Source organism: Danio rerio, chromosome 16 (assembly GCF_052040795.2).
Source record: "Danio rerio strain M-AB ecotype USA chromosome 16, GRCz13ab, whole genome shotgun sequence".
In the NCBI taxonomy this organism is placed as follows: Eukaryota; Metazoa; Chordata; class Actinopteri; order Cypriniformes; family Danionidae; genus Danio; species Danio rerio.
Window position 1 is genome coordinate 2,471,799 of NC_141036.1, and position 25,808 is coordinate 2,497,606.

The 25,808-nt window shown below is 40.5% G+C and overlaps 1 long non-coding RNA gene and 1 pseudogene across 2 annotated transcripts in view; one reads left to right on the plus strand and one right to left on the minus strand.

The window, feature by feature from the left end:
• Window positions 1–22,828, minus strand: part of LOC147840101 (uncharacterized) — a 74,352-nt gene extending 51,524 nt beyond the window's left edge. For both annotated transcript variants that reach the window (XR_015510788.1, XR_015510790.1), the window contains exon 1: window positions 22,673–22,828. This is a non-coding gene — a long non-coding RNA (uncharacterized LOC147840101). The remainder of the gene's footprint in view (window positions 1–22,672) is intronic.
• On the plus strand, window positions 17,837–17,955 carry LOC137488007 (5S ribosomal RNA; annotated as a pseudogene).
• Window positions 22,829–25,808: the final 2,980 nt, after the last annotated feature.

Genomic DNA, 25,808 nt, shown 5'->3' on the forward strand with positions numbered 1-25,808 from the left:
TTGATCCTGGACCATCAAGTTTAAAATTCACTGATGTTGATCCTGGACCATCAAATTTATAAATTCACTGATGTTGATCCTGGACCATCAAGATTAAAATTCACTGATGTTGATCCTGGACCATCAAGATTGATATTCACTGATGTTGATCCTGGACCATCAAGATTAAAATTCACTGATGTTGATCCTGGACCATCAAGATTGAAATTCTCTGATGTTGATCCTGGACCATCAAGATTAAAATACACTGATGTTGATCCTGGACCATCAAGATTGAAATTCACTGATGTTGATCCTGGATCATCAAGAGTAAAAATTCACTAATTTTGATCCTGGACCATCAAGATTAAAAATTCACTGATGTTGATCCTGGACCATCAAGATTAAAAATTCCCTGATGTTGATCCTGGACCATCAAGATTATGAATTCACTGATGTTGATCCTGGACCATCAAGATTAAAATTCACCGATGTTGATCCTGGACCATCAAGATTGAAATTCACCGATGTTGATCCTGGACCATCAAGTTTAAATTCACTGATGTTGATCCTGGACCATCAAGATTATGAATTCACTGATGTTGATCCTGGACCATCAAGATTAAAATTCACCGATGTTGATCCTGGACCATCAAGATTGAAATTCACTGATGTTGATCCTGGACCATCAAGATTAAAATTCTCTGATGTTGATCCTGGACCATCAAGATTAAAATTCACTGATGTTGATCCTGGACCATCAAGATTAAAATTCTCTGATGTTGATCCTGGACCATCAAGAGTAAAAATTCACTAATTTTGATCCTGGACCATCAAGTTTATGAATTCACTGATGTTGATCCTGGACCATCAAGATTAAAATTCACTGATGTTGATCCTGGACCATCAAGACTAAAAATTCCCTGATGTTGATCCTGGACCATCAAGATTATGAATTTACTGATGTTGATCCTGGACCATCAAGATTAAAATTCACTGATGTTGATCCTGGACCATCAAGATTGAAATTCACCGATGTTGATCCTGGACCATCAAGTTTAAAATTCACTGATGTTGATCCTGGACCATCAAGATTGAAATTCACTGATGTTGATCCTGGATCATCAAGATTGAAATTCACTGATGTTGATCCTGGACCATCAAGATTAAAATTCTCTGATGTTGATCCTGGACCATCAAGATTAAAATTCTCTGATGTTGATCCTGGACAATCAAGATTAAAAATTCACTGATGTTGATCCTGGACCATCAAGATTGATATTCACTGATGTTGATCCTGGACCATCAAGATTGATATTCACTGATGTTGATCCTGGACCATCAAGATTGAAATTCACTGATGTTGATCCTGGACCATCAAGATTGATATTCACTGATGTTGATCCTGGTCCATCAAGATTGATATTCACTGATGTTGATCCTGGACCATCAAGATTAAAATTCACTGATGTTGATCCTGGACCATCAAGATTAAAATACACTGATGTTGATCCTGGACCATCAAGTTTAAAATTCACTAATGTTGATCCTGGACCATCAAGTTTATAAATTCACTGATGTTGATCCTGGACCATCAAGATTAAAATACACTGATGTTGATCCTGGACCATCAAGTTTAAAATTCACTGATGTTGATCCTGGACCATCAAATTTATAAATTCACTGATGTTGATCCTGGACCATCAAGATTAAAATACACTGATGTTGATCCTGGACCATCAAGTTTAAAATTCACTGATGTTGATCCTGGACCATCAAATTTATAAATTCACTGATGTTGATCCTGGACCATCAAGATTAAAATTCACTGATGTTGATCCTGGACCATCAAGATTGATATTCACTGATGTTGATCCTGGACCATCAAGATTAAAATTCACTGATGTTGATCCTGGACCATCAAGATTGAAATTCTCTGATGTTGATCCTGGACCATCAAGATTAAAATTCACTGATGTTGATCCTGGACCATCAAGATTGATATTCACTGATGTTGATCCTGGACCATCAAGATTGAAATTCACTGATGTTGATCCTGGATCATCAAGAGTAAAAATTCACTAATTTTGATCCTGGACCATCAAGATTAAAAATTCACTGATGTTGATCCTGGACCATCAAGATTATGAATTCACTGATGTTGATCCTGGACCATCAAGATTAAAATTCACCGATGTTGATCCTGGACCATCAAGATTGAAATTCACCGATGTTGATCCTGGACCATCAAGTTTAAAATTCACTGATGTTGATCCTGGACCATCAAGATTGAAATTAAATGATGTTGATCCTGGACCATCAAGATTAAAATTCTCTGATGTTGATCCTGGACCATCAAGATTACAATTCTCTGATGTTGATCCTGGACCATCAAGATTACAATTCTCTGATGTTGATCCTGGACCATCAAGATTAAAAATTCACTGATGTTGATCCTGGACCATCAAGATTGAAATTCACTGATGTTGATCCTGGACCATCAAGATTGATATTCACTGATGTTGATCCTGGACCATCAAGATTGATATTCACTGATGTTGATCCTGGACCATCAAGATTAAAATACACTGATGTTGATCCTGGACCATCAAGTTTAAAAGTCACCCATGTTGATCCTGGACCATCAAGATTAAAAATTCACTGATGTTGATCCTGGACCATTATGATTATAAATTCACTGATGTTGATCCTGGACCATCAAGATTAAAATTCACTGATGTTGATCCTGGACCATCAAGATTAAAATACCTTGATGTTGTTCCTGGACCATCAAGTTTAAAATTTACTAATGTTGATCCTGGACCACCAAGATTAGGATTCTCTGATGTTGATCCTGGACCATCAAGATTAAAAATTCACTGATCCTGGACCATCAAGATTAAAAATTCACTGATGTTGATCCTGGACCATCAAGATTAAGATTCACTGATGTTGATCCTGGACCATCAAGATTGAAATTCACTGATGTTGATCCTGGACCATCAAGATTAAAATTCACTGATGTTGATCCTGGACCATCAAGATTAAAATTTACTGATGTTGATCCTGGACCATCAAGATTAAAAATTCACTGATGTTGATCCTGAACCATCAAGATTAAGATTCTCTGATCCTGGACCATCAAGATTAAAAATTCACTGATGTTGATCCTGAACCATCAAGATTAAGATTCTCTGATCCTGGACCATCAAGAATAAAAATTCACTGATGTTGATCCTGGACCATCAAGATTAAGATTCACTGATGTTGATCCTGGACCATCAAGATTAAAAATTCACTGACGTTGATCCTGGACCATCAAGATTACAATTCTCTGATGTTGATCCTGGACCATCAAGATTACAATTCTCTGATGTTGATCCTGGACCATCAAGATTAAAAATTCACTGATGTTGATCCTGGACCATCAAGATTGAAATTCACTGATGTTGATCCTGGACCATCAAGATTGATATTCACTGATGTTGATCCTGGACCATCAAGATTGATATTCACTGATGTTGATCCTGGACCATCAAGATTAAGATTCTCTGATCCTGGACCATCAAGATTAAAAATTCACTGATGTTGATCCTGGACCATCAAGAATAAAAATTCACTGATGTTGATCCTGGACCATCAAGATTAAGATTCACTGATGTTGATCCTGGACCATCAAGATTAAAATTTACTGATGTTGATCCTGGACCATCAAGATTAAAATTCACTGATGTTGATCCTGGACCATCAAGATTAAAAATTCACTGATGTTGATCCTGGACCATCAAGAATAAAAATTCACTGATGTTGATCCTGGACCATCAAGATTAAGATTCACTGATGTTGATCCTGGACCATCAAGATTAAGATTCTCTGATCCTGGACCATCAAGATTAAAAATTCACTGATCCTGGACCATCAAGATTAAAAATTCACTGACGTTGATCCTGGACCATCAAGATTAAGATTCACTGATGTTGATCCTGGACCATCAAGATTAAAATTTACTGATGTTGATCCTGGACCATCAAGATTAAAATTCACTGATGTTGATCCTGGACCATTAAGATTATAAATTCACTGATGTTGATCCTGGACCATCAAGATTAAAATTCACTAATGTTGATCCTGGACCATCAAGATTGAAATTCACTGATGTTGATCCTGGACCATCAAGATTATAAAATTCACTGATGTTGATCCTGGACCATCAAGATTAAAATTCACTAATGTTGATCCTGGACCATCAAGATTGAAATTCACTGATGTTGATCCTGGACCATCAAGTTTAAAATTCTCTGATGTTGATCCTGGACCATCAAGATTAAAATTCTCTGATGTTGATCCTGGACCATCAAGATTGAAATTCACTAATGTTGATCCTGGACCATCAAGATAAAAAAATTCACTGATGTTGATCCTGGACCATCAAGATTAAAAAATTCACTGATGTTGATCCTGGACCATCAAGATTAAAATTCTCTGATGTTGATCCTGGACCATCAAGATTAAAATTCTCTGATGTTGATCCTGGACCATCAAGATTGAAATTCACTAATGTTGATCCTGGACCATCAAGATTAAAAAATTCACTGATGTTGATCCTGGACCATCAAGATTAAAAGTTCACCGATGTTGATCCTGGACCATCAAGATTAAAGTTCTCTGATGTTGATCCTGGACCATCAAGATTGAAATTCACTAATGTTGATCCTGGACCATCAAGATTAAAAAATTCACTGATGTTGATCCTGGACCATCAAGATTAAAAAATTCACTGATGTTGATCCTGGACCATCAAGATTGAAATTCACTGATGTTGATCCTGGACCATCAAGATTGAAATTCACTGATGTTGATCCTGGACCATCAAGTTTAAAATTCACTGATGTTGATTCTGGACCATCAAGATTAAAAAATTCACTGATGTTGATCCTGGACCATCAAGATTGAAATTCACTGATGTTGATCCTGGACCATCAAGATTAAAATTCACTGATGTTGATCCTGGACCATCAAGATTGAAATTCACTGATGTTGATCCTGGACCATCAAGATTAAAATTTACTGATGTTGATCCTGGACCATCAAGTTTAAAATTCACTGATGTTGATCCTGGACCATCAAGATTAAAATTCACTAATGTTGATCCTGGACCATCAAGATTGAAATTCACTGATGTTGATCCTGGACCATCAAGATTAAAATTCACTGATGTTGATCCTGGACCATCAAGATTGAAATTCACTGATGTTGATCCTGGACCATCAAGATTAAAATTCACTAATGTTGATCCTGGACCATCAAGATTGAAATTCACTGATGTTGATCCTGGACCATCAAGATTAAAATTCACTGATGTTGATCCTGGACCATCAAGATTAAAAATTCACTGATGTTGATCCTGGACCATCAAGATTAAAATTCACTGATGTTGATCCTGGACCATCAAGTTTAAAATTCACTGATGTTGATCCTGGACCATCAAGATTAAAAATTCACTGATGTTGATCCTGGACCATTAAGATTATAAATTCACTGATGTTGATCCCGGACCATCAAGATTAAAATTCACTGATGTTGATCCTGGACCATCAAGATTAAAAGTTCACCGATGTTGATCCTGGACCATCAAGATTAAAATTCACTAATGTTGATCCTGGACCATCAAGATTAAAATTCACTGATGTTGATCCTGGACCATCAAGATTAAAATTCACTGATGTTGAACCTGGACCATCAAGATTAAAATTCACTAATGTTGATCCTGGACCATCAAGATAAAATTCACCGATGTTGATCCTTGACCATCAAGATTAAAAATTCACTGATGTTGATCCTGGACCATCAAGATTAAAAATTCACTGATGTTGATCCTGGACCATCAAGTTTAAAATTCACTGATGTTGATCCTGGACCATCAAGATTAAATATTCGCTGATGTTGATCCTGGACCATCAAGATTAAAATTCACCGATGTTGATCCTGGACCATCAAGATTAAATATTCGCTGATGTTGATCCTGGACCATCAAGATTAAATATTCGCTGATGTTGATCCTGGACCATCAAGATTAAAATTCACTAATGTTGATTCTGGACCATCAAGATTAAAATTCATATTTAAAATATCTTTAAAACTTCACAGGAGGACAAATAATGTAGACTTTTACTGTAGTTAACGCAATATTTAAGTGCAATACACAAAAGCATTAATGTGTGTTTTAGATGTGCTGGGTAGCTATGGATGAATTAATTGCATTGTGAGTATATTTAGCCACTGTTTCTCCACTTCTATACCAGGATCAGTGTTGAATCCGTGAGCAAGGTCAGGTCTTGACAGGTCTGCGGGGCAAACCTAAATTGGAGAGGCAATTAGAGCAGACGGGGTAGAGGGGGAACAGAGAGGAGTGATGAATTACTGGAGGCTCACAAACGGACACAAAAAATGGCCTCTGGTGTATTCCCCCCACAGACTCACACATAGCCCGATGCTGAGATATGACAGCAGGTCTTTGCAGACGTTCACAGTAAAACGCTCCTGGAGGATTTAAGAGAAACGTACCTTCCGAGCATCATGCCAACCCTCTTTGATCATATCTGTAAATAAGAGCCCTTTCATGCTAGTTTAAAGGATCGTCATTTTGTTTTGTAGGTCTCCTACAGTGGGTTTACATGCATCAGCGGTCAAACACAATTTCATTTTCTCATATATTTCAAATAAATCTTCTGAGGGTCTCAGAAGATTTATTTGAAGACTTACACTCTATAAACTGCTTTCAGGGAGAGTTTAAACGTATAAAAGGTCTGTGATGCAGCTAATACAGTCAGCTGAACTGACATCAATGGTCGCCAAGAGTTTTCAACAGTCAAGGGAAATTTTAAACATTTTCAACAGAGCAAGTGAGCCAAATACATCCCAGAAGGTATGTTTTATTGCAATTTTGTTTTTGCAAATCCACCAGAGGCCGCTGAGTGTGCTTTTTCAGAACTCAAATTTCTCCATTCGTGCCTGCTGTTCTCACGTAAATCCACCAGAGGCCGCTGTCTGACTGACTGACTGACTGACCAATCGACTGACCCACATTCCTCCGTCCCTAAACCCAACCGATAGTGTTTTTAAAAGCACAGATTGACCAATCACCCCCTTCCCTAAACCCAACCGACAGTGTTTTCCAACCCAGGCTCTAGTGTTGGGCAGTAGCGTCGCTAAAAGTAGTCGCTACAACACTACTTTCTAAATCAAACAGCATTTTAGTAGCAAATCTTTTTTTATTCGTCAAGTAGCGCAGTAGCGTCCACAGAAGTTACGTTTACCAATCGCAGATCAGTAAGTGACGGCACCGATATTCACTGAGCTGTAAGGCCGGTGTCTAGCCCATGAAAGTAAATCCATATGATGGCGAGAATGATGATTTCTTCTTCTTCCTGTTTTACGGTGTTCGACACTGTACACTGTAAAAATGTGTTGGTGCATTACTGCCAGCTCTGGTTGGCGACGTTGCCAACCGAGTCATGCTTCATGGAAAGATGACTGAGGGAGAGGAGTTATTTCTGAAGCAGGATTCCTTGTGACCATACATCAAGAAGTACACGTTAAGATGCTTCTGATGCTGTTCTCAAAAAAATATTTGTTATGTATTTTTATATATATATATATATATATATATATATATATATATATATATATATACATATATATATATACATATAATATAATATAATATAATGCTTATTCTAAATAAATATTTCCCTTTACTATAAATGACTATATTTTAAATGCTTTTAAATAATGTAAATATTTTAAATAATGTAACACCTGATTATATTGGATTTTTTTGTTGTAGCTGTTATATACTATAATTTGTTTCTGTTTAGTACAGCATATAATTTACAGTAAATAACTGAACTGAACTATTAAGCCTCATATGTGTCATTGACAGTTTTATTGATCACTAAGATATGATTGACTTGGATTTAAGTTGCTTCTATTTAAAAATGAAAGTTGTAAAAATAGCTTAGATGTAGTTAAGCTACTCTTTTGCCATGTAGCTTTTAGCTTAGCTTGATACATTTCCCAGGGGGTAGCTTTTAATTTAGTTCAGCTACATTTTGAGTAGAGTAGCTAATAGCTTAGCTCACTACATTTTTCAAGTAGCTTGCCCAACACTGCCAGGCTCATTCTGATTATGTACCCCTGTATACATTTCTGGAGAGAGCAAAATATTTTTTGCAGATTTTGTTTTTGCGAATCTGCCAGAGGGCGTTGTGTACACTTTTTCAGATCTCAAATCTCTCTTGTGAGTGCCATTCGCGCTTATTGTTCTCGCGTAAATCCACCAGAGGCCGCTGTTTACTGACTGACAGACCAACCGACTGATAACCTCACCCTCCCCCTTCCCTAAACAACCGATAATGTTTCAAAAAGCACCTATTTACTATCCCACCCCCTACCCTAAACCCAACCACAGTGTTGTGAAATGCAATCCAGAAATGGGAAAAGCCTGATTTTTTTCACATTCTACCACATTCTCACCCTGTTATTTACTTGTTTATTTTAATTTTAGTCTTTTCGTTTCAATATTACCTCCTTTCTGAAATCGTTCTTCGCCGAACTCAAACACCATCATCGTGGTCAACTCCTCCCTGCATCTCAAGTCCAACGACGTACATGGCGAGCTACTGGACAAACTGGTAACAGCGGGAAAGCAGTCCATACTGAGGTAAGCAATCAGCTGGTAGCGCGAATAGAAACTGTGCCATACCGCACCAAAGCGTTCGTTTTAAAGATGAAATGCAGCCATACGTACTTCTGGCTATATAATTCACGATCTCCAGAAGTGTGTATGGGGCTACGTCTATAGAATGAGCCTGTGGTGAATATTTTCTTTTATTGCTGTAACATCATCTACAGATTGGGCATATTCAGTGACATAAGAATTAGTTATTAATGTCAAAATTAAAGTTTGGGTGAATTATATTTTAAAGCTAAATGACTGACAGTCTTAAAACAGGCCAAACTCGCTGCATTTTGTGCATATATTTCTAGATTTTTTATTTATTTCCGCAGCGTAACCCAGATTTGATATGGCAGTAATTGGAATCATTCAGTGCATCCGAGCTCCCCTTTGAATGACTGCTATTTAGAGGCTGCTAATCCTGTTTTTCAGGCAGTGCTCAGCGCTGTAAGTAGAGGGGTATGTATGCGAGACAAATGGAGCAAATTGGTGGGTCTTAATTCAGTGCCGCAATGGGTTGTGTGACCCACAGATCAGCACACATGCCATTATCAGACACTCGCCTGCTTTTGTCAGATCGCTTTTGGACAGCACTTCACCTAGAAAGGTACTATCGCCTCCTGAAAAGGTGCAATCAGTGTGTTGATGAAACTTTTCATCGTTATTTTGACTCTAATAAATGTTTTCTTTTGCACAAAAGCTCTGTACGCTACCAACAAAAAAGCTTCGGCAGGCAGAATATCTTGTGTATACTTTAATAACTTTATTACCTGCCTGTTATTAAAACATTGTGTATTTGTAAAGTACATATTTTTCATATTATTGTACATTATTAATCCCAATCCTACCCAAACCCAAGTGCTACAATAACAATCTAACTCAAGCTCATTCTGAAAACGTAGCCCCACGGATGTTTCTGGAGACTGCGATTTACGTGGCTGGAGGTACGTATGGCTGCATTTCGTTTTTTCAAGCGAACGCTACGGGGCGGTGTGACGCCTCTCTTCGTGCTCGCTGGCTGGGCTGACGGCTCACCACCTCCGTGTGGAGAGCTTTCCCTCTGCAACCAGTTTGTCCAGTTAGATCGTCATGTTACGTCGGCGGAGCGGAGGCCCGGAGGAGGAGGAGCCGGCTGCGTTCGATTCGAGTCCGGAGAAAATTGGTTCGAGAAATCACGTAAGACAAAACACAGAATCCAAAAAAATAAAGAGAACGAGTTCGTAAGAGGGGTGAGAATGCGATGAAATCCGAAAAAGCAATCAAAATCGGACGAGGGCTTTTCTTTTTCTGCACGGCTTTTGTAAATCGTCACTTGGGTTTAGGGAAGAAGGAGGAGGAGGAGGAGATTGGCCGATTGGCAGGCCGCCCAGTCAATCGTTCAGTCATTCATTCGGTCAGTCGGATAGACGGTCGCTCGACAGCGCCCCCATCGGCCTCTCATGGATTTGCAAAAAACAAAATCTACACAAATACATACCTCCCAGGACGTATATCGCGGTCTTCAGAAACGTCCGTGGGGCTACGTTTCCAGAATGAGCCTGGGTTATAATAATCATAACCAACCCAAGCCCATCCAAAAAATAAGGGCGAGAACGCGGCGGGATCCGAAAACGCGGTCGAAATTGAAGACGAGGGCTTTTGCTTTTTTTTTTTTCTGGATGGCTTTTGCAAACAGTCGCTTGGGTTTAGGGAAGGAGGAGGAGGAGGAGGAGGAGGAAGAGGAGGGCGGCCGGGTTGGCCAATCCGGCGGCTTTTCGCACGAGAACAGCGCGGGCGCGAACAGCGCCCGGCTGGCCTCTCGCGGATCCGCAAAAACAAAAATCGCTCGAATACGTACCTCCTGGGACCTATCTCGCGGTCCGCAGAAACGTCCGCGGGGCTACGTTTCCACAATGAGCCCGGGTTGATCATAACACGTTAGTTTAAGTCACAGTTCAAGGTTTTAACAAACCATTACAAACTTAATAAGCTACTAATTAGCTGTTTAATAATCGCTAGTAAGATGTATGTTGGGTTTAGGTTTTGGATTAGTAATCTAGAATAAGATCATACTTTATTATTACAAATAAAGAGTTAATAATAAGCGGGTAATATGCCAGTATTAATAGCAGGTATTGAAATTATGATCAGGTATGAAATTGAGATCAAATTAAAAAAAGATCCCAGTCTTTCATTTTGGGACTCCCTTCTAAAACACAAGCAATGTCATTGACCCTTGACCCAAAAGGTTATAAATAGATAAACTGCTACTTGTGGCAAGAAAATGCATCCTAATTAGATAGATAAAAAATGTAAACAATAATTCCCTAACCTGCCTAAAGACTAATATTTAAAACTATTTTACAAAGCTATTTAAATGCCAATTCTCCTATTTCCGCCAGCACAGACTCAGCAAGCGCTGGTCATTTCTGGTATGTATCAGTAAGTTCAATAAAAGCAAGTGTTCGGGTCACAGACATTTAAGCTCACACTACTTTGAATATGAACAGATCTGAAGAGAAGTGTTAGGGTGCAGTGAAGGTGAAAATAACACTAATATCTAATTCAGATATCGCCCTGAAGCCGATACATTAAGCAAATAGTGACTAAAAGAGCACAATGACTATTGAGAAGGTAAAGAGGAACTACCAACAGACCACGGGTGACCAATCTTTTGGAGAGCAAGAGTAATGTGAATCCCAAATGTTTTGTAAACCCCCCCAAAAGTCTTATTTAAGATGTATATGTGTATGCATATGTAGGTTTAGGAGGCAAAGGGCTAATATGATATGAGTAAATGAGCAGTTTTCAATATTTTGATATGCACTACTTAACTAAAATATTGTCGTCAATCTTAGTTGTAAGAGCAACAAATAATAACTTAATGTATTCTAGTTGATCATTTGGAAAAGTGGCAGAAAGTCGAATCATCTGTTTAACTGCATCACAATCATCACAAATACTGCAGAAGACCTACTGGAACCCACATGAACCCAAGATTCTCATAGAAATCAGTCAAGTTTGGTGAAGGAAAAATCATGGTTTGGGGTACTTCATACCCTGGTTGAAAGACACCCAATTTGATTTTAGAACTGCAGCGGTAAACAGAAAATAGATGCATGAAATGATTTACTGAGCCATGGTTTTAACTGCTTGTCTTACACAGAGATACAGCTTTTCTGGATCTCAGCGTTCTGGGTCATAAGCAGGCCTGACCTGAACAGATGGTCAGTGCATGCACACTTTGACTGAGTCTGGCAATTGTGTCTCCTGTGACCAGCATGTGTTTTAATTCTGGGAGAAACCAGAGCGCTGGGAGAAAACCAAGAGGAGAACATGCAAACAACATACAACTGGGACTTGAACCCTAGACCCTCTTGCTGTGAGCCAACCATTTCATTATAAACAATACAGTAATAACCACTTTATCCCTTGTGTGTTGGTCAAATTGACTACACTTTCCTTATGTTTGTGATGGTTTTTGCACCACTGACTTTCATTTTATTCACAGTTTTGATTTAAATCAAGCAAAATAATCAGCCAATGGGGTTAGCAAAATAATCTTGTTTTTCGATTTGTGATAAGATTATTTTGCTTACCCCATTGGCTGATTATTTTGCTTGATTTAAGGAAAAACTCACTTCATTTTGGCATATTATTTCTTAAAACAAGACAATATGTTTCAGGCCCGGATTGGCTAATCGGGAGGACCGGGAGAATTCCCGGTGGGCCGGTCCGTTTTTTGGCCGCGAGGGCCGGTCTCCCTAGCTTCAGAATCTGTTGCTCTCAGCAGTCACACTTTTTAAAAGTAATTTATTCATTTGCTTGACCACAGCCTTCTTATTTATTATTTTACCGCAGTTCTGCTCTATTTATCTATTTTTTCGTAGCCTCGTAAGCAAGATGGAGCCTACAGGTTAATGATGATATAACTAGATAAGTCATCGTTCAGCACTTGTGGTAATGGTTAGCACGTTAAGTAACGACGCCGCCATCCCAGGTTCGGTCCTCGTCAGAGAAACTTTTTTTTTTTTCATTTTTATTGTTAAGACATATAATGCTGTAAGGGTTGTTGAATATTTTAAGTTCTAAAGCAGCTGTTTTCTCAAAAAAAGACGTGATAGTGTAATTAGAAACTGAATTGGAAATGACCTTATTTTAATACAGTCAGTGGTGAACTGAGGTGGGCCGGTCTAAGGCTTGAAACTCCAGGGCTGAAAAAGAGTCCCACTCCGGCCCTGATATGTTTTGCTTGTGTAGAAAATGCTTCTTGATTCGAGAACTTTTAGATATTTGGGCTAGAAACAAGACAAAAAAAATCAAAGAAAAGCATTTTTTGCAGTGTGTGGCTGCCGTCGCATTATCCAAGTGGAGGATGCACACTAATGGTGGTGTGGAGAGACCCTCCTCATGATTGTACAGCACTTTGAGTGTATGGCCATACACGTTAAATACGCTATACACATTACTTACTTACTTACCTAGAGAGATGTTCCAGGCATGTCCCATTGTGAGGAGGCCTCGGGGAAGACCCAGGACATGCTGGAGGGAATATGTCTCTCGGCTGGCCTGGGAATGCCTTGGAATCTCCCCAAAGGAGCTGGAGGAAGTGTCTGGGGAGGGGGAAGTCTGGGGTTCTCTCCTGAGAACAGTTGATGATAATGAATGAATGAATGAATGAATGAATGATTTAACTAAAGAAGAACAATTCAAGCTAGCAAAATAAACAAAGTAAATTTTGGATTTACTTTGACTTTAATGTATAATTAGTGAAAGACAATCAAGATTGTTTGCCCTATACTTCGATTTGAATGGCGTTCTGATCGATAGATAATTAAACTGGAGGATGTATGGGTTTGTTATCAGGTGTGTGTATGTGTGTGTGGGGGGTATGTGTTCCTCAGTGGTGCCATGATTGCAGCAGTAATGGATTAAGCGGCTCTCTGTGTGTTTCTCTAGATAAGACCGGCCTTTTCCGACTCTTTATGGCTCACCAGGTTTCATGTTATCTATACCGCAGTTTCACTCACGCAGAAGCGACAGTGAGTGCCAGACTTGTTTCCAGTATTCCAGTGCTGGGGTGTCAGTGACAGCTTCTTTAATGCAGATAAGCTGCTGTCGGAGGGAAAGAGGAAGGTCTGGCCATAGAAAGAGGTGGGAGAGGGAGGTAGAAATGGCTGCGGGGCGAGTGTGAATAGAAAGCATTCTTCATCAGCGCCGTCTGTAGGCTTAACAGCAGATGCTTTGAAGTGTGTGTGAGCGAGGAGACGCAATGCTTTTTATCACACAGTAAACTAGGATGCTATCTTATACTTTAAATGTGTAGCGAATTAGCTCAAGGGGAAATATGAATAATTAATCATAATTACACTGTTAACGATTTCCTGTAGAATCTATAGTAGCTTAGTGTAAATCAATTACAGCAAAAATGCTGTATTTACATTTACAGCACCATTTGACTTGATGTATACGTATTGTCAATACTGTATATCTTTACTGTGTAATTTTTTAAAATGCCATTTTTAAAATATGATAACATACCGCATAGTTTTTTTCTAGTTAAATACAGTTGATATTACAGTTAAAAGCTGTGTAATTTGCAAAAATTGTGAACAGTGTAGTTATAATTAATTATAAATATTTAGATAAGCTATATGCTTTTACTTGGCATCTTTGGGTCAAGTGTTTATTCATTTAAAGAATGTTCATTTATATAAATTAACCTTGTTAAAATACAAAATTACACAGAGCATGTTGCAAAAAAAAAACTAATACTGATTAGGGTTTGTTAACAACACTTAACACTTAATCTAAACACTTAACTCAGGCATGTCCAAACTCGGGACTTGAGGGCCCGTGTCCTGCACAGTTCCAACCCTAATCAGCTCTTACTAGGCTTTCTAGAAACATCTTTGCAGGTGTGTTGAGGCAAGTTGGAGCTAAAATCTGCAGGACACCGGCCTTCCAGGTCGAGTTTGGACATCTCTGACTTAACTAATCTAAGGTTACGTTCACACTGTGAAGCTTACTGCTTAAGTATGTTTTTTTGCAAATCCACAAGAGGGCGCCATGTGCGATTTTTCAAATCTCTCTAGCGCAAATCTACTAGAGGCCGCTGTCGACTGAATGATTGACTGAGCAACCAGCCAATCGACCGACCCACCATCCTCCTTCCCTAAACCCAAACAATTTTACCGATTGACTCACCCGCCCACTTACTTCCTTAAACCCAACGATGGTTTACAAAAGCCGTGCAGAAAAAGAAAAACCCTCGTCTCATTTTTACCACGGTTTCAGATTTGACCACATTCTCACCCTGTTATTCACTCATTTTTCATTTTTTGGGATTCTGTTTTTGTCTTACCTGATTTCTGGAACCGCTCCCCTCTGGACTTGAACCCAGTCATCGTCATCATGATCAACTCCTCTCTGCGCCTCAAGTCTGCCAACATACACGACTAGCTAACTGGACAAACTGGTTGCGGCAGGAAAGCCCTCGACATGGAGGTAAGCGGTCAGCCGGTAAGCATCAAAAGGAACAGCGTCATACCGCCCCATAGCGTTTGCTTAAAAAAATTAAATGCAGCCATACATACCTCCGGCTACGTAATTCAGAAACATTCTCGGGACTAGGCTTTCAGAATAAGCCTGTGTTGTCCAGAGCACATGGTGTCTATTTCTCTCAAACATCTTTGCTGAAGTTAGCTGATGAGAGGGAACCATTTTGAGTCCAAGGATCAATGCAAAATCACAGCAAATGTCTTTACTGTTATGTTTGATCGTATTAATGTGACCTCAATAAATAAATATATTTGTTCCATTGATGAAAGACACTTGATATTCACAGTAAAGCATCGAGCACTTTTTAATGTTGCAATTCCTTTTCACGTCACTTAAAACACATTTAGGTACTGAAGACATCAAGTGATGAAGTGTTTCATGTGTAATTTTGTCCCGTTCTTACTACAAACAAGCCTTAAGTGGAGCAGCAGTATGGGGTCTTCGTTGTCGCACTTTGCGCTTCAAAATGCACCATATATTCTCTATTGGAGACAGGTCGGGACTGCAGACAGGCCAGTAAAGTAGACCCGACCAGATTTCTGCGGTGTGGGAATAAATTTCCGAATAATTTGCGGGAGCGGTCGGTAACGGGTTTAATTTGGGATGGGAGCGGGCTGTCTAGCAATATCGCTCCCGACTCCCGAGCGACCACGCGTATGTATGTGTGTAAATGAAACACAGCGCGATGCTGTGTTTAGCTTGTTTGTTGCTGTGTGTGTGTGTGTGCACGCGTAAATGAGAGGTGTGTGTGTGTGTGTGTGTGTGTGTGTGCGCGCACGCTAATGAGAGAGAGAGCTTTGCCTGTGTGTGTGTGTGTGTGTGTGTGTGTGTGTGTGTGTGTGTGTGTGTGTGTGTGTGTGTGTGTGTGTGTGTGTGTGTGTGTGTGTGTGTGTGTGTTAGTGCACGCGCGCGGGAATGAGAGAGAGAGCATTGCCTGTGTGTGTGCTTGGTGCTTATGTGTGTGTTAGTGCGCGCGCGCGAATAAGAGAGAGAGAGAGAGCTTTGTCTGTGTGTGTGTGCTTGGTGCTGTGTTTGAGTGTGTTTATGCAGACAGCTTGTTATAGGCTGTCTGGACTGTATAGTTGGGTGATTTTCGATTTTGTTCTCCACCCCGCTCTTTAGCGGGATCGGGTGCGGCGGGTAGAAAACGGGGCGGATCGGGCAGCGGGACAACATATGCTTAATATAGGCAGGAGCGGTCGGGTTCGGGCTAAAACCTGGCGGGTGCGGGTGGGTGCGGGATACAAAATTTATTCCCGTGCAGATCTCTACAGTTAAGTACCTGGAGCCTCTTCCTCTGCAGCCAGGACTTTGGAATGTGTTCAGTTTTACATTGTCTTGTTGAAATATGCATGGGCGTTCCTGGAAATTATGCTCCAAAATATCTGTACTTTTCAGCACAAATGGAGCATTACAGAAGTGCAAGTTACCTTTGCTAAAGGCACCGACACAACCACATGCCATGACAAACCCTGGCTTTGGACTTGCGGTCTGGATGATCCTTTTCTTCTTTGGTCTGGAGCCCACAGCATCCATTTCTCCCAAAAATCTTTGCTGGTGTTTCATTTATGATCACTTTTATATTATATACAGTAACATCAGATACCTGTCCTGATCCCAGGGGTTTTGTGTATGATGACTTTAAATTAAAATAGAAAATAAATATAAGTTATGTTAATTAACTAAGATCGAGAAAGAAAAATTAACCACGGTTTATTACAGAAAAATGTGGTATTTATTTGTTTAAACATGACTGAATAACATATTTTAAACTACAAAAACACGGTTAATCTTACCACAACCATTATTATTTGGTTTACCATGGAAGTTAGTTGGTTTGAGAAAACCAATCTTAATCCAAGAGTCAACACGAAAGCGATGCAAATGTCTTTGCAAACGTTCAATCATATCTATGCAACATTGTTAAATAAAAGCATTTATTCCATTGACCAATGCCACTTGATATTCATTCAAACGTCTTCCAAAATTCCCAGAGCAAATAATTTAAGTTTGTTGATGTTACTTTGACATCACCGATCGAGATGTGCAACAGACTTGATCTCAATTAAGAAGTGGTAAACCTGGACTGAGAGTGCAATAAATATCTCAGAGTGAAATCAATGCTGAGCATGAGCTAGGTCATATTGATGAGCTTCCTCCACTCTAAAACTTCTCAATCTCTCTAACACCACCGGTCGAACTTTTCCATGGAAGGAGCTTTTTGCCGGCTGCAGACACATCATTTGTATGCCCACCAATCGTCTTCCTCAACAGGTCTTCTGTACGGTCTGTTACTCTGAGATCCTACTGCATTAAACACTACAACTACAGAAAGTCCTGCATTTCTGAGTCCGTGGACATTTTGAACATTGTACTGTATGTGGGCAGAGTTTGTGAATTGTTGTAGGATATAAACCAGGAGCTGCATTGCAGTTTTTTTAATGGTATATCCTAAAAGCTTGAAAATGTGGAATCTATCAAGGGTCCCTTTTTAGGTATGATTCCTAACCCTAACCTATGTTTATGTCCATGCTAAAGGTGTCACAATTCATGAGATTAACAAACCCTTAACTGATAATAACATACGCCCATACCACCCTGAATATACCCGTTCTCATCTGATCTCGGAAGTAAAGCAGGGTTGGACCTGGTTAGTACTCGGATGGGAGACTGCCTGGGAATACCAAGTGCTGTAAGCTTATGGGCGACGCATTGGTACAGAAGGAAGTGCTGTAGTGATGATCCTTGAGCCCGGGGCTCCCTCTCGTTTGCAAGGCGAGCGGGGAGTTTGAACTCTGGAGAACTCCCCTGATGTAGTTGCTAATGAACAGATAGGGATCGCTCTTAAGAGAAAACTACTTACTAGGAGCATGTCTATGGTGGCGATTTGGATTAGTCAGTTACCTTAAGTTGCATGTTTTTGGTCGGTGGGAGGAAACCGGGGAACCCGGAGGAAACCTACTTGAGCATGGGGAGAACAAGTAAACTCCGCACAGAAACATTGGCTGGCTTGGTAAGGACTAGAACCAGTGTCATTTTTACTGTGAGGAAACAGTGCTAACCACTGGGCCACCGTGCCACCCATCTTGGAAAGGAGGAGGAGTAGGGGTGGAAGGGGGGATTCTTCGAAACGAAGATGGCTGTTATATGAAACTTGGGGTGTTTATAGTGGCTTAACACTAGAACCACCATGGGGTCAATTTCACCCATCACTGTAATTCAAATGTACAGAACATCAATAAAACATTTAAGCCTCCCAGTCATTGATTTTTACTAAAATTGCCTTATTTACAATTCCTATATATAAAAAATTGTTTATATAAAAAATTGATTAAAAAAAAGTGGGATATTTATTCCTATAAGCGCCAGCTTGGGTCAAATTTACCCACTATAAACAATGCTTGTATTTATGCACTGCTTACTTTTGAATTTTTTCACCAGTGACTTTTACTTTTAATTTAGCTCACTGAATTCGCGGTAAGGGCGAGGCAGTGGCGCAGTGGGTAGCATGTTCGCCTCACAGCAAGAAGGTTGCTGGGTCGCTGGTTCGAACCTCGGCTCAGTTGGCATTTCTGTGTGAAGTTTGCATGTTCTCCCTGCCTTCGCGTGGGTTTCCTCCGGGTGCTCCGGTTTCCCCCACAGTTTAAAGACATGCGGTACAGGTGAATTGGGTAGGCTAAATTGTCCGTAGTGTATGAGTGTGAATGTGTGTGTTGATGTTTCCCAGAGATGGGTTGCGGCTGGAAGGGCATCCGCTGCGCAAAAACTTGCTGGATAAGTTAGCAATTCATTCCGCTGTGGCGACCCTGGATTAATAAAGGGACTAAGCCAACAAGAAAATGAAATAGCGGTTATAATAAATAAATAAAGTCACAACTAAAGAAGAAGAAGGCGATTTGTAGAGCTATTAAAACCCCTAAATGCAATGAATGATGGAGAGTCTGGAGAAATGTTATGCATCAGAGTATGATTGCTCAAATTTAGATATTTTAACCTAACCTAATTGTTATTAATGGTGAAAAACAGTAAAATTGTGTTTTTTTTAGCAATTTCTTAACAAAATTTGTTCTGGGGAAAATTTACCCACACTGCTGATTTTAGGTATACAGTTTTCTCTGGTGGTTCTAGTGTTAGGAATCGTCTGATTGGTGAATCATAAATTGTATAATGCTGGACCTTGGATAAAACGTGATCCTGTCGAAATGAATTTATAAATAAACTTCAATTATTTGGCCACAGTATACCAGACTTTGTCCTTTATAATCAGTGTGAACCTGATGTTTAGCTGTCATCACCCATAAATGACATTTCCAAAGACCTTTGCGAAATAATGTTGTTGAAGTGTTTCAGTGGAGATGCAAAGACATTTATTTAGCTTTAGTGGCTTAACCAAACCTCAAATCAGCTGGTGGATAAAGCAAAGAATTGTTACCAATCTGCCAATAAGTTTGTTCCATGAAAAACACATACAATTAATGATGACTCTTAAATCCCAGACATCTTAGTGGATTAGAAATCCTGGCCTGGCAAATTTTGTCCCAAAAGAAGACATTTCCAAGAGGATGTATGGTCACGCCAGTAAAAAGTCTAAACGCTAACAAATTAGAGTTAAATCCAATGTGCCCTCATCGACTCAGTAGTGATCAGCCTTTTATTTCATCTTGCTTTGGCCAGAATAACAAAAACTTTGTCCACAACAATCAGTGTGAACCCTGATGTGTAGTTGTTGTGTCACAAAAGAAAGACATTTCCGAAGATCTTTGTAAAAACAGCTGTTGAAGCCTTTCAGTCAGGAAGTTACACAGCCATTTATTAAGCTTTAGTGGCTTTAACAAACCCCAATCAGTTGGTGGAAAAAGCTTCAGATTGTTTCCAATCTTCCAAGGAGTGGTTGTTCTCTGAAAATCTCTCTAGGAGCTAGGCACAAAAGCATCCAGGAAATCGCAAACATCTAAAGATCTTCTCTTACTGCAATTAAGGTCAGTGTGCGTGCTTCAGAAAGCCACCGCATGGGCACAAATGGGATCCATTTTAGCAAAGTGGTAACCATTTTGGTTCACTAAGAAATCTTTTGTGCTGTATTGATAGATGAATCAAACGTGCCACTCTTTGGTAACAAGAGTCACTTTAGGTTAGGAATGAACCAAACTTTTTTTGTTTTGATAAACTTTATATCTGCTGTTATAATGGATGTTGCGTAAACGCTGAAAGAACTCTGTGACTGAGAATTTCTAAGAAGAATATCAGACCATCTGTTTGGGAACAGAGGCTGGGTAATGTAGCAAGACCATGATTTAAAGTCAGCGGAAGATTCTGAAAACAAGAAAAAGTTTTGAAAATAGCCTAATACGCTCGCTTCAGCTGTATATACATCTAGCCCTGCTTGAATTGATAGGATTAGTTTATTTCATGGTGTGTTTCAGACCTGTCCCTTAAAGCAGGGGTGTCAAACTCAATTCCTGGAGGGCCGAAGCCCTGCACAGTTTAGTTCCAACCCTGCTCCAACACACTTACCTGTAGGTTTCAAACAAGCCTGAAGGACTCAATTAGTTTGATCAGGTATGTTTAATTAGAGTTGGAACTAAACTGTGCAGAGCTGCGGCCCTTTTGGAACTGAGTTTGACACCTTGCCTTAAAGGAATAGTTGACCAAAAATACATGTACTCTCTCTTTACTTGTTTCAAAGTTTCTTTCCTCTGTTAAACTTCATTCATTCATTTTCATTCATGAGGTTGCCACATCGGAATGAACCGTCAACTATTCCAGCATTGGATGCCCTTCCAGCTGCAACCCAGTAGTGGGAAACACCCATACACACTCATTCTCACACACTTATGCACTATGGCTAATTTAGTTCATCCAATTTCCCTATCTTCCCTTGACCAGCCTGGTTTAAGCTGGACATAGCTGGTTTTGGCTGGGCTCCCAGCCTGGCTAGGCTGGTCAAGCTGGTTTTAGCTGGTCATCTCCCAGCCTGACCAGCTAAGACCAGGCTGGAAATGACTGGAAACTAGCCTGGAAATGGCCAAAATCTATCTAAAACCAGCCTGGTCGTCCAGCTAAAACCAGCCAAGCAGCCTAGGCTGGTTTAAGCTGTTTTTTTCAGTAGGTTGATATTTAATTTTGGGTTTATTTTTGAATCAAAACGTCCATAAAGATATTTATATATGATCTCCTTACACTAAAACGCACACTCATAAAGACGGTCTTTGTGGAAGGGATCTGTCTGTACTGTATGTTGAGATGCTTTGTGCCTGCACCGCAGGTTACCTTTCATTACCTGCTAGCGGGATGAGAGACTGCCTCCAACATTGTGTTTAATAGTTTTCATGAAGAACCAAAATAGCCTCCAGGCTCCCAAAGCATATTGCAGTCTGAACCCTAACCTTTCTGTTGCCATGGCGACTTGGGCTAGTGTTTGTGCCGCCCAATTATCTCCCATATTTAGGGGACGGATCTGGGATACCTGCTGGCTCTGACCTATCAAGGTGTAGTGTCAGCCATTAAAATGACATCTGCTCTGTGTGTTTTTGTTCATGCGTTCATGACAGAACGCTGAATTCTGTGCTAAAGGTGTATAAAGTGCCCTTTTCGGAAAGGTATGAAAGATGATAGGCACAAAAATAAATGGGCACAATAAGCCACTGTGTGTGGGGATTTCACAGCGTGACCTTGCGAGATTATATGAATACTCCCGGAGAGGAGTGAGAGACTGATATGCGAGGTGTGAGAAGCAGACAGACAGGCGCAAACCCATTGAGGGGAAAGCGGGTTCTCTGTTCTCTGCTGTACCGCTAACAAGCTACTAGATCAAAAGATTTGAGCTGGAGGATTTGGTCGTCCCTCCATTACACTGCCCTTCCTTCTCAGCAGCGATCTTCCACCTTTTCATCTTGCTTTTGACAGACAACCCCAACGGAAGTCAATGGAGTGGGAGAAGCAGGCACACACATGTAGAAATACTGTCTCAGGATGTTGTTGAGGAAAAGGTTCAACGCCAATGGAAGCAGAACGCAGGTTTACTTACACTCTCAGAAAGGTAGCTTTTGGTAGTAGTTCTACCAGGAAGACATAATGTCAAGTCACTCATCACAATCAGTTGATTGATCACAATTAGTTACCCTGCTAAAAAATCCAGCTTAAACCAGCCTAGGCTGGTTGGCTGGTTTTAGCTGGTCGACCAGGCTGGTTTTGGAGGGGTTTTGGCCACTTCCAGGCTGGTCTTAGCTGGTCAGGCTGGGAGATGACCAGCTAAAACCAGCTTGACCAGCCTAGCCAAGCTGGGAGTCCAGCCAAAACCAGCTATATCCAGCTTAAACCAGGCTGGTCAAGCTGGTTTTAGCTGGATTTGGCTGGTCATTTTCCAGCCTGACAATGCAATATGTATGTCAATATGTATGTATGTGACCTTCTTACCTGTCCGCTTCGTCCAAGCCGATAAACTAAGAATGATGTATGAATAACGGACGGATAACGTGCACACAGAAACGGGCAACAACAAAAACACAGTTAAATGAGTTATATCTAAACTCACGCAGAGAAAGCAGAGAAAGAGAAAAATGCAAGGAAGGGAAGGCGAGTGGTCTGGCGCGCACTTTTAACACGGGTGGTCTTTGCTTATTGGATGTGACGTAAGAGTGACGTTACCGGGGAGGACTGACTGACAGCTGAATGGACCAATGAATGGAACCTAAGAATACATGAGAGCAGATATGGGAGAACAGAGCGAGAGAGAGAGAGAGAGAGAGAGAAAAACAGAGAAACAGAGCACAAATAACACAAATGCATAACACAGCCGCACTAGGCGCGGAAATAACTGAAGACGCGGGTGGTAAAAGGGGTGTCGCGGACGCCACCCTCTCTATTCTGCTGCCTTAAGGCTGATTTATACTGCTGCGTCAAACACCGGCGTATGCTACGGCGCTGACGCATAGCCCTTCACCGTGGCCGTCACTGACGTGCACCTCTCAAAAAATGTAACTACACGTCGCAACGACGCGTAGCGCAAGCTCTGTGATGGCTTGGTAGCGCTGACGTGATGGGACGGGACCGAGAGCCGCGCGATGGCGCAAACCCAATGTAGCGATTGTTTACAAGTGTGGAGTCCCGTGAAGGAGCTCCGGATGGAAAGTTTTGTTTTGTGTTTACCTCATAGTTAAAGTTGTTGCACTTCCGCCAGTTGCTGCATCAAAATGAGCGAGTTTGAGCCACTTGTACATCCCGGAAGTAATCATGAAAAGCAAAAAAGCAGCGAAGAAACTCGACACAGAGGAACATTTACACCTCACTGCCAACTAGCGTTTCGGAAGTGTTAATGCAGACCAACAGAGACGGCACGCAGAAGTATAAATGCACAGCCACGCGCGTTGCATGCGCCGTGGGTTACGCCGGTCACTTGACACAGAAGTATAAATCAGGCTTTAGGCGGCCGCCTAGGTCGCCTCTATGAATGCGCCGGCCCTGGTTGCAACTGAAATCCGCAGGAAGGTGGCTCTCCAGGAACAGGGTTGGCCACCCTTGATGTACTGTGTAGCTTACACTAAAAATGCTTTAGATCATAGATATGATTCCAACAGACACATAAACAGGTAAAATATGTATTTTGAATGTAATTTACATGTAATATCAATTTTAAGAGATCCTTCCAAGCTCCTTTTCTGTTTATTTTTATTATCACTAGCGACCAACGACTCCACACCTACTCACAATAAAACATTCTCTACTCTAGCTATTCCCCTAAGATGTTCTCTACACTGTGTGAATACAAGTCCGAGCCCTTTCTGTTTAATTCATTCACTGTACAATATCATGAACTCCGGAGAGTCCGAGAGCGAACCGTGCAGTATCATAAGCTCACTGCTGGACCCTCAGAACAGAAAGGAGCAGCACTCCTGATGCAGAAGGTCAAGACAAGCTTGCACGGAAAACATATCAAACCACACTCTGTCACACACACACAAACCCACACCCTGGCATGCTCTCCCTCCCTCGTCTGGCAAACTTCACAGTGGCCTCTTTGCACCCTGCCTGCACTCAGACCTACAGCCCTGCAGCTTCTTATGCCTCATTAATGGACTCAAACCCTTAGTATTCAAAGCGTACCCTGCTGCAGTAGCAGGATTCCAGCATCACTCCACCCGGAAATGTATCCGGCTCATTAAAACACTGTTCAGGGCTACTGTTCATAAAGACCTCTTTACACCAAGAACAAAAAGGAAAAACCTAATCAAATCTCTGCCCAAAGGTCTATTCACATCAAGACCAAAAAAATAAAAGTTATTGCAGGCTTTGAGGCAACGTGACACTAGCATATAACTGTTTTATTGCAGTTGTCACTGTACAAAATGCTGGGTTCCACACAATCCCTTCATGTCTTCTCAATGCAAACTGAGTTAGCTTAATGGTTTTTGCAATTTTTGCACATCACAAATATTTGTAATATAAGGGTTTTAAATGTAAGTGAAGTTTAGTTTTAAACTAATTTCGAGAGGAGCATGTGCTCATGATTTACCCAGCTGGTCCACATTAACTAATTATGATCCTCCAATCAAAGGATCCCAAATCACTATATATATCCTCATTTCCTTTCTACAACTATCTTCGTCTGGAAGAAACCCCCCTCCTCCCCTTCTTCCTCCTTTATCCAGAATGGGCGGCACGGTGGCCCAGTGACTAGCACTGTTGCCTCACAGCAAGAATACCAATGGTGTTGGGTCCTCGCTGAGCCATCTGGTATTTCTGTGTGGAGTTTGCATGTTCTCCCCGTGTCTGCGTGGGTTTCCCCCGGGTTCCCCGGTTTCCTCCCACCATCCAAATGTGCTCTATATTATAGATAAAACAAGCCTAAACCTTTTTTATAATGTCTTACTCTCAGGAAGTTCGCCTTGGCCTCAGCAGCGGGGGAGTTTGAGATAGACCTGAGCTCAATTTCCACTCGCCCTGCAAAAGGGGGGGAGCCCTGGGCTCGAGGATCCCTTGAGCTCAGGGCTCTCTCCCGGGACAGCATGCCAAACAAGCTATGTATAAATCATGAGCTAAGTGTGAACTCTGGAAATATCTAATATCTATCTTACATTCTGCTAGCGGTGTGCGCAAGTAGCCTATGGACCCAAAAATGGCTCTATTGCCCCCAGAAGACAGGTCAAATCCACACCCACCTTAAATTTCATTGGTCACCAACTTATTATTAGACTTTTTTTTTTTTTGTGAAATTTTATTTTTAAAAATTTAAAGGGTGGTTTTGTGAGCTAAAAAATCGATTTGTTGCCTGAGGGCAACACCATGCCATAGTGTTAATATTTATGGTGCAAACATGTATATATATATATATATATATATATATATATATATATATATATATATTTACGTTGTCTATTATTTTAGTTAGTATTATTTTTTTAAGATACAGATTAGAGCAAACCATTTCTTAATTATTAAGGGGCTTACATCTTATTTTGATGATTTTCAGGGGGGATAAAGCGTTAATTAGGTTTGCAATTAAAAAAAGTTTATTCATAAACTAATTTCGAGAGGATCACCTGCTTATGATTGA